The sequence below is a fragment of the Leucopleurus acutus genome (assembly GCF_964270905.1).
Source record: "Leucopleurus acutus genome assembly, chromosome: 4".
NCBI classification, from domain to species: domain Eukaryota; kingdom Metazoa; phylum Chordata; class Mammalia; order Artiodactyla; family Delphinidae; genus Leucopleurus; species Leucopleurus acutus.
Window position 1 is genome coordinate 65423342 of NC_139146.1, and position 15996 is coordinate 65439337.

The window sequence follows — 15996 nt, forward strand, 5'->3', positions numbered from 1 at the left end:
GACCCAGCAATCCCACTACTGGGCATATACCCTGAGAAAACCATAATTCAAAAAGAGTCATGTACCAAAATGTTCATTGCAGCTCTATTTACAATAGCCCAGAGATGGAAACAACCTAAGTGTCCATCATCGGATGAATGGATAAAGAAGATGTGGCACATATATACAATGGAATATTACTCAGCCATAAAAAGAGACGAAATTGAGCTATTTGTAATGAGGTGGATAGACCTAGAGTCTGTCATACAGAGTGAAGTAAGTCAGAAAGAGAGAGACAAATACCGTATGCTAACACATATATATGGAATTTAAAAAAAAAAAATGTCATGAAAAACCTAGGGGTGAAACAGGAATAAAGACACAGACTTACTAGAGAATGGACTTGAGGCTATGGGGAGGGGGAAGGGTAAACGGTGACAAAGCGATAAAGAGGCATGGACATATATACACTACCAAACGTAAGGTAGATAGCTAGTGGGAAGCAGCCGCATAGCACAGGGAGATCAGCTCGGTGCTTTGTGACCGCCTGGAGGGGTGGGATAGGGAGGGTGGGAGGGAGGGAGACGCAAGCGGGAAGAGATATGGGAATATATGTATATATATAACTGATTCATTTTGTTGTGAAGCTGAAACTAACATACCATTGTAAAGCAATTATACTCCAATAAAGATGTTAAAAAAAAAAAAAAAAAGAAATGCATGGTACGTGTCCACCAAAAGGCATATACAAGAATATTCATAGCACCATTATTCTCAATAGCCAAAAATCGGGAAACCAACTATCTGTCAACAGTAATGTGAATAACTGGAAGTATATTCACACAATGGAAGACTACACAGAGCGGAAAAGAATGAACTACAGCAACTCACAACAACATGGGAGGTTGAGCGTTAGAGCGCCAACATGAACGAGCACATACTGTATGACTCCAAATATGTGAAGTTCAAAACAGGGAAGACTCAGCTACAGTGACAGAGGTGTAATGGGAGGGATATCCTATGGAAGAGGACAAGAGGAAAGCTGCGGGAAGGATGGAAATGTTCTCTATCTTAATCTGGCTAATGGCTACACAGGTGCATACTTACGGGAAAACTCATCCAGCTGTACACCTAAGATTTGTGTACTTCCCTCTATAGAAGCTATGCCTTAATTTTTAAATTTCACAAGTAAATTAAATTCTCCTAGCCCTGCAGCTTTACAGGGATGACAAATCCCCCCCTCGAAACAACTCACTCACCACAGCTACCTGATAACAAAACAGGCCCACTTCAAAAATCAAGCGACAAAAGCATCTTCACAGACCGAAGTCCTCAGTACAAGTAAATGCACATTTATGAACATCTGTATGTAATTTATGTACCATTGAGCTTGCCCCAGGAAGTCATTACCTAAATGTTCTGGACATGAAGAATCTGGCTCCAGATTCTTCAGGTGTAGAACTGTGGCCCTGACATAGTATGTCATCTCCTCTCTCCTACTTTCTCTAAAACACCCCAGATGTAATTTATTGATCCTTCTTCTGTGTTAAAGGAACAGGTCTCCATACGCTAACACTGTTTATCTGTGAGCCCCAGGGAGACAGGCTGGGGTCAGTGCACTCACTTTTGTCCCCTAAGCACCTTATACACAGCCCTAAGCACAGTGCAATAAATGTGTACTGGATTTTGAACAATTCAACACACCTTCAGTAAAATTCTTTTAAACCTTCATGGCTAGGGACTTCCCTGGTGGCGCAGTAGTTAAGAATCCGCCTGCCAGTGCAGGGGACATGGGTTTGAGCCCTGCTCCGGGAAGATCCCACATGTCATGGAGCAACTAAGCCCGTGCACCACAACTACTGAGCCTGTGCTCTAGAGCCCACGAGCCACAAATACTGAGCCCGCATGCCACAACTACTGAAGCCTGCGGGCCTAGAGCCCGTGCTCCACAACAAGAGAAGCCACCGCAATGAGAAGCCCGCGCACCACAAGGAATAGTAGCCTCCGCTCGCCGCAACTAGAGAAAGCCTGCGCACAGTAACGAAGACCCAACACAGCCAAAAATAAATAAAATAGAAGCTTACTGGCTAAGAAATTGGATTTAAAAAACAAAAACAAAAAACTGGTAGAATTCTAGTCTCAGCTCAACTACTTCATGTACTAAAATTCTTCAATCTCAAGATTCCTTTCTAGATAACCAGAATATATTTACTTAAATAATATACATTTCATCCACTGATTACCTCAACAGTAAAATAGGAAAAAGATGAGAAAGACCTGGGGGAAAGAATGAATGTAATTGGAACCTACTATGTGATAGGCCTTCTCTTAGGCACTTTACCTACACACATTATCACCTACAAACCTCACAACCTTTTAAGGTGGGAATTGATCTCTCCAGTCCATAGATGAAGAACACTGGGGTGCGACTGGTCCATCATCACAGTTACGTGCCAGAGCTAGGATCTGAGGTAAAGACTGAAGAACACCAAAGCCTCAGACTTTCTCCTAGATGATGATTCTCCCACTGGCATTCCTGAGCTCTCCAAATGGAAACCTGGGGCTCCCCAAGGCTACTTTCATCAGCAAGCTTCACGTGTTCCTTGCAGAGGCTGCTGTTTTCTGCATCATTAATTCTGCAGCTCTCCCAAGACCCAGCTGGGAGCAGGACCACCGCTTCTGCTGTGACTGCAGCTGTCTGAAAAATATAGCACAGCCTTGGGCAGGTTGGAAGAGCCTGAGGAGGGGTGGGAGAGGGAGAGAGAGAGAGAGAGAACACACACGTGTGCACACAAGCAAGAAGGTGTACGTATGTGTATGAACTCTAATAATAAGGAAGTAAAGATAAATTTTAAGTCATCCAGAGAAGTGGTCACATTTCTTTAATATGGTCACATCAGGATCTAATACATTAGTCTTTACTTATTGGGATATTTGTATATTTGAAATATCTTAAGACAAAAGTTTACAAATAGATATAGATACACAGATATCAATATGATATATAAATACACACATCTGGAAGGTTACCCACACTATTAACTATTAACTATGCTACACACAGGGAGCAGGAAGAAAGAATGGGGCATTTATACTTCATTCTGTATATCTTGAGAAGTAAGTAAGATAAAACCTAAAGAACAAACATAAGTTTTCAATAATTACTACAGTTTTACACAGAGATGTGATTTACTTTTAGATTTGACCCAGTTGATCACACCTCTCCCTTGAAATACATCTTCACTTGGCTTCTAAGACATCACACTCCTCCATCACTGCCCAGTCCCTCTCAGTCTCCTTTGCTTCCTCTTCCTCTCATCTCCCCAACCCTAACTTGCCAGTGCAAGTCTTCTCTAACTTCACTCCCTCTCTGGATGATCTTTATACTCCCAAACCTGTAACTCCAGCTCAGACCTCTCCCCTAAGCTCCAGACTCCTAGATCCAACTGCTGGGTCCACATCTCCAATCAACGTCTGTTAAACACCTCAAACTGCCATATTCAAAGCTGAACTCCTGATCCACCTTGTCTTTATCCATTCAGGCTGCTATAACAAAATACCATAGAGTGATGGCTTTAGAACAACAGAAATTTATTTCTCACAGTTCTGGAGGCTGGATGTCCAAGATCAAGGCACCAGCAGATCCGGTGTCTAATGAAAACCCTCTTCCAGGAAGGATACAGACTGCCAACTTCTCATATCTTCATGTGGCGGACAGCACAGAGGGTAAGCAAGCTCTCTCATAACTCTTATAAAGGCACTAATCCCATTCATGAGGGGTACACCCTCATGACCTTATCTAAAGGCCACATCTCCTAGTATCATCACATTAGTGGGTAAGGTTTCCAACATAAGAATTTGGTGTGGGGACACATTCAGACCTTGACACTCCCTCACCAAAGCCTGCTCCACTGAATCATAGTCTTCTCCATCTCAGTTCAGAGCAGCCTCATGCTTCCAGCTGCTCAGACTAAAATCCGTGGAATCATCCTTGACTCCTCCCTTTCTCTCACACCCCACATTCAAGCCATCAATAAATCCCACTGGCTCCAATTTGAAAATATACTAAGAATCCAGTCACTCCCACCGCTACTGGCCTTGTCCAACTCTCCATCATCTCTCAAACCAGATTACCACAACCATCTTTGGACTGATTTCCCTGAGTCCACTCAGCACTCCTAAAATCTATTCTCATACAGCCACCAGATGACCCTTGTGAAATGTAACAGTTACCCCTGGCTGGGAACCCTCCAGTGGCTTCACATCTTAATTGGCATTAAAGTCAAGGCTGTTCCAATGGCCCAACCAGCCCTAGAGGGATGTTTCAGCCCTTCACCCCACCTTTTCATCTCTCTGATCCCATCCACTCCTTCTCCCCTCATTGCAGCCATGCTGATACCCTCCCGCTCCTCGAACACCACTGCCTGGAACACTCGTTCCCCAAGTATGCACAGCACAGGCCACCCTCCCTCAGCTCCTTCAAGTGTTGATTCAAATACCTTCTCTGTAAAGCCTTCCCTGACTGCCCCCCATTTAAAATCACACAGAATATAAAAAAAGAATGTGTGTAAATATATACATATATGTGTATAACTGAGTCACTTTGCTGTACAGCATAAATTGGCACAGCATTGTAAATCAACTCTACTTCAATTTTAAAAATAAAATAAAATAAAATCACATCCCCTCCTTCTCACCCTCCCCTTACCACCCCATCCCTCTGGTCTGGTTCATTTTTCTCCACAGTACTTCCTCCTTATGATGTCAATTACTTATTTCATTTAGTTACTGTCTATAATCCTGACAATGGATGCAACTTCCACAAAGGCTCAGATTTGTATCTGCTGTGCTGTGTTCACTGCTGTATCCCTAGCATCTCACTGGCACTCAATAAATACACTTAATGATGGGCTTCCCTGGTGGCGCAGTGGTTAAGAATCCGCTGCCAATGCAGGAGACACGGGTTCGAGCCCTGGTCTGGGGAGATCCCACATGCCGCGGAGCAACTAAGCCTGTGCGCCACAACTACAGAGCCCACGAGCCACAACTACTGAAGCCCATGTGCCTAGAGCCCATGCCCTGCAACAAGAGAAGTCACAGCAATAAGCCTGCGCACCACAACGAAGAGTAGCCCCCACGCGCCGCAACTAGAGAAAAGCCCACGTGCAGCAACGAAGACCCAATGCAGCCCAAAATAAATAAAACTAAATAAATTTATTTTAAAAAATGCTTAGTGAGTAAATATAACCTTTTTTCAGCCACTTATTTCACCAACATTTTTAACTAGTTTAGTGTAAAACAATTCCATGATCATCATTATGTTGTTCCTGTCCTGAATTTTCTAATTAAACATCTCCCCAAAAATCTCACTCACCAGCTTGCCCTGTGTCCAATGCTGGCCTTACTGCCCCTGCAGTCGAGAAAGGCCTAATTTTTTTGCAAGTGGCAAGAGGCTTAGCAGGCTCTACCCCAAGTGTTAACAATTATTATCTCCAAATGTTGACATTTCTGGTGATGGTTTACTTTTTATTTTCTTTCTGCCTAAGTCTTGTCATAATGAGTACATTTGACTCTCATGATCAAAGAAAACCACAACTGGAAATGACACCCCCCTTTAGAAACTAAAAATAAAAGTAGATTGGACCACAGCTGAAATCATTCATGCATTTGTCATCACAGCTCTGAGAAGTGTAGCCAAAGAAATCCCGAGGCCACACGCCTCCTTTCACCTCTAAACACCTGCCAATTTAGCAGCACCACCAATGGGCTGCGTTCCAGTGATGGTTTTTCTAAACTTACCCTGGTTCAGAACACAGACTGATGTCACCGGGTAATTTGGAGACAATTAACAATAAACCAAACCATCTTTAAACTGATCACTTAAAGATACAGGTGGTTCACCAGATCTAAAAACAAAACCATGTTGGCTCAACATGCTGGTTTATTCTTTTAATTTTGCCTAATCAGCAATCTGCACAAAGTTTTGTGCCAATGTCTGGCCTACTTTAATCACTTTTTCCTCTACTTAAACAGTGTATTTTTTTCACCTCCTAACCCAAATGTTCAAATGGTGAAAGCTGTTTCAAGAGAGTATACAGACCCAAGGGTACAGCATTTATCCAAGCCCACAGGAATCGCTGAACTCGATTAAGAATCTTAAGAGAACCCTCTTAGCCCTTGTCTTCTTTCAGCAAATTGAAGAGTAATAACATTAATTAGAGCCAATACTTTTTTTAAAACACTTACTTTGGACAAGCACTGATCTAAGCACTTCAAATTAATATGCCCATTTAATCCTCCCAAAGTCTGTTATCCCTATTTAAAAGATGAAAATACAGAGGCACAGAGAGGTCAAGAAATTAGCTTAAGGAGACACAGCAGTAAGTGGCAGAATTTGAATCCTGGCTCTAGGACCTATACTCTTGTACCACTATGAGTAACCACTGGGTGTATCTCCTGTGCATGCCATGGTGGTAATACTCCATGCCTTTGGATATACTACTCCCATTTCCCCTAATGTTCTTTCTTTCCTTTGCTGCCTAGAAAACTCCTATTCAACCTCCAACACCCATATGTGGGAAACCTTCCCTGATACTCTGAAACCCTAAGAATTATTCAACCTCCAAAACCCATATGTGGGAAACCTTCCCTGATACTCTGAAACCCTGAGAATTAATCATGCTCTTTCTACTTTCTACCACCATTTTCTTTGTTCATATACTATTTCATCAAAGTGTAAGTGAATTAATCTTCCCTGACTTAACTATTCATTCTATGTGAAAAGGAGCTGTATCTGATTCATATCTGAATTCTCCACACTTAATAAATTTCAAACAAATGAATTAATTTACAAGTTTGAAAGCTTTCTGGGTTTATTTAATAATATAACAACATTTATTAAGTGCTTACTATTCTAGGCACTTCATGTATTTTAATTCACTTAATCCTTACCATAACCCTATTGACAAAAGTACAATTATTGTCACCATTTTGCAGATGTGGAGGCAGAGAACGTTAACGATTCTGTTATCGCCCAAGGTCAAAGCTAGCAAGAACCAGAATTTGACCCCAGGCAGCCTGGCTCCATGCTCACTGACTGCGCAGTTCATAGGTCCCGTACCGGGCTTCCCAAGGTCCAAGGAAAGGTCAAACCCAGTTCTTGCCCATAAAGATGCCACGTGGAATCTTCTTTCTAAAGGATCTATGAGGGTTCACCCTGAACACTCACTGTCTAGCATGAGGGTTGTCATTAAAAAAGAAGCTCAACAGATATTTGTTGAAGGATCAAAAATCATTTCTATATAGTTTTTAAACGACTGAATTTTTCACATGTAATAGCACCAGGTACTGCCAAGGTATTAAACATAGATTACTTTATCTTCAAAATGACCTCATGAGGAAGGGATTCTTTTTAGTCCTACTTTACAGATGAGGAAACTGAGGCACCACGAGTTTCAATAACTTGCCCTATGGGCTTCCCTGGTGGCGCAGTGGTTGAGAGTCCACCTGCCGATGCAGGCGACACGGGTTCGTGCCCCGGTCTGGGAGGATCCCACATGCCGTGGAGCGGCTGGGCCCGTGAGCCATGGCCGCTGGGCCTGCGCGTCCGGAGCCTGTGCTCCGCAGCGGGAGAGGCCACAACAGTGAGAGGCCCGCGTACCGCAAAAATAAATAAATAAATAAATAGCTTGCCTTATAACTTGAGGTTCAAGATCACAACATTAGAATGTGAAGCCAGGATTCAAACTTAAGCAGTCTGACTCTATAAAGTCTTGTCGCTTCCTGGGCCTGCTGGAACAAACACAAACTGTGTGCCTTAACCAACAGAAATATATTCTCTTAAGAGTTCTAGAGGCTGGAATTCTGACATCAAGGTGTTGGCAGGGCCATGCGCGCTCCAAAGCATCTAGGAGAGGATCCTTCCTAGCCTCTTCCAGCTTCTGGTAGCCCTGGCGTAACCTTCATCGTCACATAGTCATCTTTCTTCTGTGTCTGTGTATCTCTGTCTTCACGTGGCATTCTCCCAGTCTGTGTCTATGCCCAAATTTCGCTTCTGATAAGGACACCAGTTACAATGGATTAAGCGTCCACCCTACTCCAGTTTCACCTCATCTTAACTTGACATCTTCAAAGACCATTTTGTAAATAAGGTCACATTCACAAGTACCAGAGGTTAAGACTTCAAGGTATTTGTTGGGGGTGGGGGGTGCACAAGGGGAGAGACACAGTTCTAAAGGTAACAAATACCCTATACAGAACTGACTCCACAGATGCAGGTAAATGACTCCGTTTTTCTAGCCAGTTAATTTTCTTGATCGGTGCAAAATTTGTTAGCTCTCAAATCACTCTTTTGAATACAGAGGGGAGTTGTTAAATGTTTGAGATTCAAGCGTTTCTTTACATACAAGGTAAACAGAACACAATCAAAATGTAAACATATTTTAAGTAAATTAGAAACTTTATCATAAAAAAGCAAGTATTTCCCTAGAATGGAAGCCAGTTAATATACCAGAAAAATGCAAAGTAAAATACTTATAATCTGCTTACCTTCCCACTCTCTTCATTTCTCTCTCCATTTCTTCCATCAAGGCAATACTTCTGAATTTTGACCAATGAACAAATCATCAAACAATATTCTATAATAGTGACCTATAATCATTTGATATTCTCTTTTAAAACTCTTAAGAGAAGTATCCATTTCTTTTGATTCTTTGGGGCCTACAGCTAACAGTTAAAGATTACATGCGGCCTTCAAATTTTTATTAACAAAAATTAGCCCTCAAGGAAACATGTAAATGAAGTACACAACTATGCAGGTAAACAGGTGTGTTTCAAATTTCTCCCATTGATAGCTTCCCTATAGCTCCAGAGTCTAATGTCAAACTTGCACATTCACCCTACATCAGCTGTGCTTTCTTTATCTGTTAATCATGTGAAATACCTTTACCACACACTGGAAGCCTGATTTTCTCTGTATGCTAAGGAAACAACCAGAAATTTCCAAAACAGGCTAATTCAGAATTTGGCCCTTTAGGGACTGCCCTGGTGGTGCAGCGGTTGACTCCATGCTCCCAATGCAGGGGGCCCAGGTTCGATCCCTGGTCAGGGAACTAGATCCTACATGCCGCAACTAAGAGCCCACATGCCACAACTAAAAGAGCCCGCATGCCACAATTAAAGACCCTGCATGCCGCAACTAAAGATCCTGTGTGCCGCAACTAAGACCCAGCACAGCCAAATAAATAATTTATTTATTTATTTGTTTATTAAAACAGACTTGGGGAAATTCTCTGGCATAAGTAATTGTTAACCAACTCACTACTCAGGAATTATTAAGATGGTTTTCTTAGATGACATTATTGATAACTAATTCAATGAATACATTTTATTATACTAGCATCACCCAGATGGCAAAAAGGACCACAAAGTTGCCTTAACTCATTTTAAATATCAAAATATAGCATTTAAATCAGGATGCACAGTACACCAAAGCTAGTCAAAGCAAACATCATAGGGAAAATGATATTTCCTAAAATCAAATTCTTGACCTGAAATTCTATCTGCTTTCTTGTATTCCATCACTATCCTGACTCAAATAGAAGTGGAAGTACTAATAGGTTATTCCAAAAGATCGTTCAATTATTTTGGAAGAAACAAATGACCTATATATTTTTTTTAATAAAGTAACAGGCTTCCTGTAGAAAAAGGTCACTATTAACATGGAATAAATTAGCAAGTAAAATTCAATTTTGCTAGTACACTGCATTAAAATGCAATTTTCAGACTAATACATTTACAGAACATTTCAAGACCGCCAGTTGCTCACCCCTGGCGGCTGGAGCTTATCCTCTCTAATTATACTGAGCGCATTCTCAGGACAGAATGCTCAATGATTAAAGAAATAACTGATTTTTTTCCTCAAGAAAAACATCACAACCCCAGTTACAATCCTTTGAAAGTATATATCACCCTACAGAGAGTATAGACATTTTCTTTGTTTAAAACAGCAATTAGAAAGAAATGCAAAGCAGCTACAATTACAACCAAACACAGTTTGTGTTTCTGACACGAGCTTTCTCATGCTGGTTGGTCCTTAGACTCTCTCTACTTTCCCAGGATATTTCCTGATTTTGCAACGCTCTTGTGTCTCAGGGAAATATCAATTAAAGGGTATGTGTGTGTACTCAAGCACCTGCATTCACATTTACCAAGTGCCTTCCCCATGCCGAGTTCTGTCCTCATAATCTACACTCAGCCCAATCCTATCACCTGCTCTAGCTGTGTGCCCTGGGACAAACTGGGTGAGCCTCAGCTTCCGCACCTGTATCTGCAGATAACTACAGCAGCTACTTCACAGGCGCATGGGACCAAATGATCTCCACGTTAACACGTGCATCACAGACAGTGGCTGCTGTCTCACAGGAGGTGCCCAATAAACATTAACCCTTATAATCTCTACAGGATCCTCTTCAGGTGAGAAAAAGTAGGTAACTTTTGCTGATAGAGACCAAGCCAGCATCAAATCCCAGCCCGTAGGTCTTCCACACCTATTAAACTATAATATGAGGCATCAAAGACGCTGAGGAACTGTCATCCACATTCTCTGAAGATACTTAAAGGGGAGGGGGGAGGTAACAGTCAACACCAAGACTATGTAGTTGAATATAAAGCATTAAAAACCTACTACCGGGGGGCTTCCCTGGTGGCGCAGTGGTTGAGAGTCCGCCTGCCGATGCAGGGGACACAGGTTCGTGCCCCGGTCCGGGAAGATCCCACATGCCGCGGAGCGGCTGGGCCCGTGAGCCGTGGCCGCTGGGCCTGCGCGTCCGGAGCCTGTGCTCCGCAATGGGAGAGGCCACAACAGTGAGAGGCCCGCGTACCGCAAAAAAAAAAAAAAAAAAAAAAAAAAAACCTACTACCAATTACAAATATCTCCCCATCATTCTTCTTTAAAAGAATTATCTGTTTAAATATTTTAATACTAAACATATGTAAGTTTTTGATCAAGGACCATCTTCCACAGCACAGTAACCAATGTGGAGTTAATCTAAAATCGTGGTCCACCGACCAACGACTTCAACAACAGGAAATCAAGGCAGTAAATATCTTGATCACTTTATAGCACACATTTTCACATTATCACAGGAAACCCTCCCACCCAGGTAGGTATCGCTCTAGATATTTTATAGAGAGAAACTGGGGCTCAGGCAGGGCACCCACCTATATCCACCTATCCCAAGGCAGGGCCCAAAGTGAAACTCGGCTCTGTCTAGATCTGAAGTCCATGCTCTCTTTAGAACCACAAATGGACGAGGCAAAAGAAGGGTGAGGCCAGCTGGCCACTTGGCTATGAGGGCACACTCAACAGAATAGATGGGAAAGGTGCCACAGTTTTTGAGGACATCCCAATGAAGATTAATTTTTACCAAATCGCTTCATCTTCAAAGCAGAAGTCAGTAACATACATGGCCAAAAACATGACCCACATAGAGCATACCCAATTCACGATTTCAAACTTGTCTGGATCAGTGTTAGTCCTACACTAAAGAAAGCTTTTGAAAACACAGGAGTTGAGGATCAGGTTCAGCTGAGTGGCACCTGTACCCTCCCCAGCTCCTAGGGCCCTGGGAACCCGCACAATCTCAGAGCCTCAGTCCCGGGGGCAGATTGCACAGACATCAGAACAGCTGCCCCAGCAGCTTCAGTCCAGTGCAAATTAACTCCTCCTTCAGGTTCCACATTGACAATAAGTCAGAAGTCCTTGGGTCACGGTACCTCTGCTGGTGAGGACACAGGACCAGTTCTCTTTTTTGGGGGGGGGAGGGGTTAAACCTTTTTTTTAATTGTGGTAAAGTGTACATAACCAAATTTATCATTTTAGCCATGTTTAGGTGTACAGTTCTGTGGAATTAAGCACATTCACAGTGCTGTGCAACCATCACCACCATCCATCTCCAGAACTTTTTCATCCTCCCCACCTGATACTCTGAACCCATTAAACAACAACTCCCCATTATAACCTCTTCCTTCCAGGCCCTGGCGACCACCTTCCACTTTGTCTCTATAAACCTGACTTCTCCAGGCACCACATATAAGGACATTCGTACGATATTGGTCCTTTCGTGACCGGTTTATTTCACTAAGCATGATACCAGTTCTCTTTCGTTCCCAGTGTCTCCTTGAAGAAACACCCCTGAAATGCACATCCTTTAGATGAATTAAGAATGAATACATGAGAATTATGTTTTTCCCTTTTACTCATTCCTAAAAGGATACAGAAACACTGAGGGTGGCTGGGGAAGAAGAGAGGGAAAGCCAGCAGAGTCATCCCCAACATCTCTACTTGTTTCTACTCATTCTCCCACGAACTTTTGCTTTATGCAAATGAAATGTTTAAAATCACATCACACGCAGATGTAGAGAATGGACTTGAGGACATGGGGAGGGGGAAGGATAAGCTGGGACGAAGTGAGAGAGTGGCATGGACATATATACACTACCAAACGTAAAATAGATAGCTAGTGGGAAGCAGCCGCATAGCACAGGGAGATCAGCTTGGTGCTTTGTGACCACCTAGAGGGGTGGGATAGGGAGGGTGGGAGGGAGACACAAGAGGGAGGAGATATGGGGATATATGTATATGTATAGCTGATTCACTTTGTTATACAGCAGAAACTAACACACCATTGTAAAGCAATTATACCCCAATAAAGATGTTAAAAAAAAAATCACATCACATTGGGTATCCTCCTTTGACCTAACCATCTATCAAAAAGATATATCTGCAAGCATTTCAAAAGTTAGCTTTCAAGGTCAACACTAAGGAAAAGCAAATATGATTTCATAAAAACGTGTATCCACCGAGCTCTCCTATGGAAGGAAATTGTTTTGGGCAAGATAGCACCACACTGTTTAATAGCTGGTGCTGCAGAAAGAAAGAAACACCTTTACAAATGTTCATACAAAAATCATTTAAATGTTAAGCAAAAATGTATATAGACTCTGAATGGGGCCATCCATCCCACTATTATCTCTCTCAATGGAAAACAGCACAATAGCATCTAATGAAAATCCTGTTTTCTTTACAAGAAATAAAGATAATAATGCCACAAATCAACACTCTCCCCAGTCGTCTATCTTTATTGGTTTTTCTTGTAAGCCACATGTTCTCAGAACAAAAGGGGGGAAAAGACAAAATTCAATACAATGCCACATCTTATTTTTGCTTTTTATTTCTACTTGCAGCTTGTAAAATATACACATAACAGCACGATCTAGTACCAGTAAAAGAAAATGACTTAAGCTAAAATAAAACTCAAGTCAGCAGGAGATGGCTTTGATCGGGAGACCATTATATGTTAAGTAGATGGAATGCAAGACTTCCTCTATTTATTTTAGTACAAATAACCTCAAGTCCTGGAAAAAAAGACATTTTTAGAAAATGACACTGACCCAATTGCTAAGTCTCATGAATAAGAGTGGTGAGTGTTACTTCTGTTGCACCACTGCTCATACATTTTCTGCTCAAATCATTGCAATACGATTAATTCAAACACGGGGTTTTTTTTCCCCCTGAAATTCGGGATAATAGATGGTTGAAGACATGGAGATACTGACCACAGTAATGGTACGCAACAAATCTACTGTTCACACTAAATGTACTGTCCCATTTAGGGAAAGCACCAATGCCAAGAAAAGAGTACCCTGACAAGGGGGACCCAAAAGCACCAATCACTGCAAATTCAAAGTCTAAATTCCCAGAACTAGAAGGAACCCCCAGGGACCCCCAGCCCTAATTCTCCTTGTGCTCCACACTGGCTCCTTCCCTGGGTGGAGGGTTTTGGGGGCTATTCCATCTATATCTGCAGCTTCTTTTAACCCTCTTCTCAGTTAAGTCCTACTGCATCTTTCTGGGAGTTGCCCCAAGCATTAAAAATCAGCAGGACAGGATAGGGGCCTCCTCCCATCCCTGAAAACTGAACCAACACTCTTTTACTCTGAATTATTCTATCTATGCAAATATTCTTTCAAAAACACTCATCCAGGGCTCTCCCTCAAATGAAAATTTTCAGTGAGCTCGCCCGACCTAGTCCGTTTCCTGCCCTCTGTGCCAAAATACAACCATAAAGATGATCAGAGAATGAAATTCTTCACAAAGACAGACCTAGTCCATCAACTCTGACCTCACGTAGGACCAAAACTAAACACACCTCAACAGAAAAAAATCTAAAAGCCAATATTCTTTTAAGTCGGGCTCAAGGTTCCAAAATGTCAGCAAAAACCCAGGACAGGCTTAACCAAGTCTGACCCCAAGTTTATTTTTCTCATACCTAATGCTCAGCCTTAGCAACTCCAGCTGGTCACTCCTCTCTCCCTCTGTCCACTTAGAGTCAGCTGGCCTCCAAGACAATGTCTAGATATCTGAAAGATGGAATGAGGTCATAATTTGAACAATTCAAGTCAAAAACCACTCTCCATTAGCCAGCTCCTCCCCTAAATGCACCAAGCGAGCAATGATCTCTCCGGCTCGAGATGCCATTTATCTTTGGACCCAAGCCAGTGGGACCGATCCACTGATCAGGCATGAGGAAAACCAATAAAAGAAATGCTGTCCCCACTGAAGATCCTGCAGTCCTCCACAATGATGAGAAAACACTGAAGGGTGAGCAGAGAAGTCTGCCTCACGTGCAATGTTCTTTCAGGGGCATGCAAAGCAGAACTTCCAGAGCTGGCTGTCCAAGGTGTGTGCCAAGAAACACCAGTTCAGAAGAGACTGTGCAAGACGCACCCACAGGCAAGTGCTGGGTTAAAGGAAGTTAACAAACTTCTTTTCAGCAGGACTTCTTAAATATGCTGATGGAGAGTAGGTATACACAATTTTCTGAATTTCATGGCAGAAACCTTTATTCACAATATATTTCCAATCACTCAGGTTTCCAATCACTTTGAGAAACACTGCTTTAGAGTACCTGGAAGCAAGCCTAGAGCCGAAGCCTGGATGACCGATGACCAGGCACAATAATAATGTGATATCAATCCAGTTTTCAGGACTACAGGATCATTAGGGCTCCTTAAGGAGCTTTTTTCGTTTGGGGAGGGGGCGTATTCCTTGCGTATCTTTTTTTTTATTAAAGTATAGTTGATTCACAATGCTGTGCTAGTTTCAGGTATACAGCAAAGTGATTCAATTATATGTGTGTGTGTGTGTGTGTGTGTGTGTGTGTGTATTCTTTTTCAGATTCTTCTCCATTATAGGTTATTACAAGATACTGAATATAGTTCCCTCTGCTATACAGTAGGTCCCTGTTGTTTATCTGTTTTTTGGTTTTTTTGCGGTACGTGGGCCTCTCACTGTTGTGGCCTCTCCCGTTGTGGAGCACAGGCTCCAGACGCGCAGGCTCAGTGGCCATGGCTCACGGGCCCAGCCGCTTCGCGGCACGTGGGATCTTCCCGGACCGGGGCACAAACCCACGTCCCCTGCATCGGCAGGCGGACTCTCAACCGCTGCGCCACCAGGGAAGCCCTATCTGTTTTATATATAGTAGTGTGTATCTGTTAATCCAAAACTCCTAACTTATCCTCCCTGCCACCAAGAGATGCTTTAAAGTGAGGCCCTCTGTACCATTCTCCTGGCCTAAAATTGCTCCTCTCCATGATCCTGACATGGCCATCACTTACTGCCACTAGGGACACAGCTTAATAGTCACATACTAGGACCACTTGATCTAAAGGAACCCACTAGGCACTTTACATCACATCACCCGTCTCTATTTCTTTTTTTTAATTTTTTTTTTATTATTTATTTATTTATTTTAACATCTTTATTGGAGTATAATTGCTTTACAATGGTATGTTAGTTTCAGCTTCACAACAAAATGAATCAGTTATATATATACATATATTCCCATATCTCTTCCCGCTTGCGTCTCCCTCCCTCCCACCCTCCCTATCCCACCCCTCCAGGCGGTCACAAAGCACCGAGCTGATCTCCCTGTGCTATGCGGCTGCTTCCCACTA